This window comes from Amblyraja radiata, chromosome 30, assembly GCF_010909765.2.
Source record: "Amblyraja radiata isolate CabotCenter1 chromosome 30, sAmbRad1.1.pri, whole genome shotgun sequence".
NCBI lineage: Eukaryota > Metazoa > Chordata > Chondrichthyes > Rajiformes > Rajidae > Amblyraja > Amblyraja radiata.
The window spans coordinates 2,823,433-2,824,787 of NC_045985.1; positions in this window are offsets into that span (position 1 = coordinate 2,823,433).

Sequence of the window (1,355 nt, forward strand, 5' to 3'; positions counted from 1 at the left end):
AAAAGTACAGCAAGGGATAGCCCAGGTGGAAGAGTGGGGAGGGAAATGGGGTTTTAAATTCTCTATAGAGAAGACAAAGACAATGGTTTTCACAAGGAAGAAAATTAAAGAGGATGTCCAGTTAAAACTATACGGCAACAATTTGGAAAGAGTAAAAGATTTCCGTTTCCTGGGGGTTCATTTTGACTTCAGATTAACATGGAGGGTCCACATTACAAAAATAATTGAAAAATGCAAAAAAGCCATCAATGTAATGAGATGCTTGGCAGGTTTAGAGTGGGGAGCAGATATATTATCTTTTAAACGTATTTATGTATCACTGATCAGATCCAGACTAGAGTATGGCAGTATAGCTTATGGGTCAGCATCTAAGTCAGTGTTGTCCGAGTTGGACAAAGTCCAAGCGGAAGCTCTAAGAGTCTGTATAGGAGGTGTGCGGACGTCACCTGTATGTGCACTACAGGTGGAAACTGGGGAGATGCCGTTGAGACTGCGCCGCAGACAACTAATGGCTAATTACTGGCTAAGCCTTAAGGGCCATGGAGAGAACCACCCAACAAAACAGGTAGTACAGGAGTGCTGGGAGAGAGGGGTGGCTCAGTCTGGAAGCTTCGGCTGGGTTGGAGGAGTTGTGGCAAGGGACATGGGGGTAGAGGACAAAGAGTTCTGCCCTGCAGTATTGTGGCCATCTGTGCCAATATGGTTACTGAACATCCCAAAAGTTGATCTGGAAATATGGGAGGCAAAAAGGAGGAACAAAATTTCAGACCTAAAGACAGAATATCATAACCATATAGATAATAGATTCAATTCAATTCAACTTTAATGTCATTGCACAAATACTGAGTATCGGTACAACGAAATGCAGTTTTGCGTCAGTCCGTAGTAGTGCAATATAGAAATTTTAAAAAAAAAGAGGATACAGAACAATAAAAAATGCAGAATAATTAAACAATGGGGACGGAGGGACCGGAGGAATCTATCGGCGGGACTCCGAGTTCAGCAATGCGACGGTATGATTGTAGAAGCTGTTCCTCATCCTACTGGTACGAGACCTGAGGCTCCTGTACCGCCTCCCTGATGGGAGGAGGGCAAACAGTCCATGGTTGGGGTGGGAGGGGTCTTTAATGATCTTCCCAGCTCGTTTCAGACAACGTTTTCGGTGGAGGGCATCCATGGCAGGGAGCGGGGCACCGATGATGTGCTGCGCGGTTTTCACCACCCGTTGTAGTGCCTTCCTGTCTGCAACAGTGCAGCTGCTGTACCATACCGTGAAGCAGGCGGTCAGGATGCTCTCGATGGTACACCTGTAGAAGTTGGTCAGAATCTGGGGGGACAGGTGGGCTTTCTTGAGC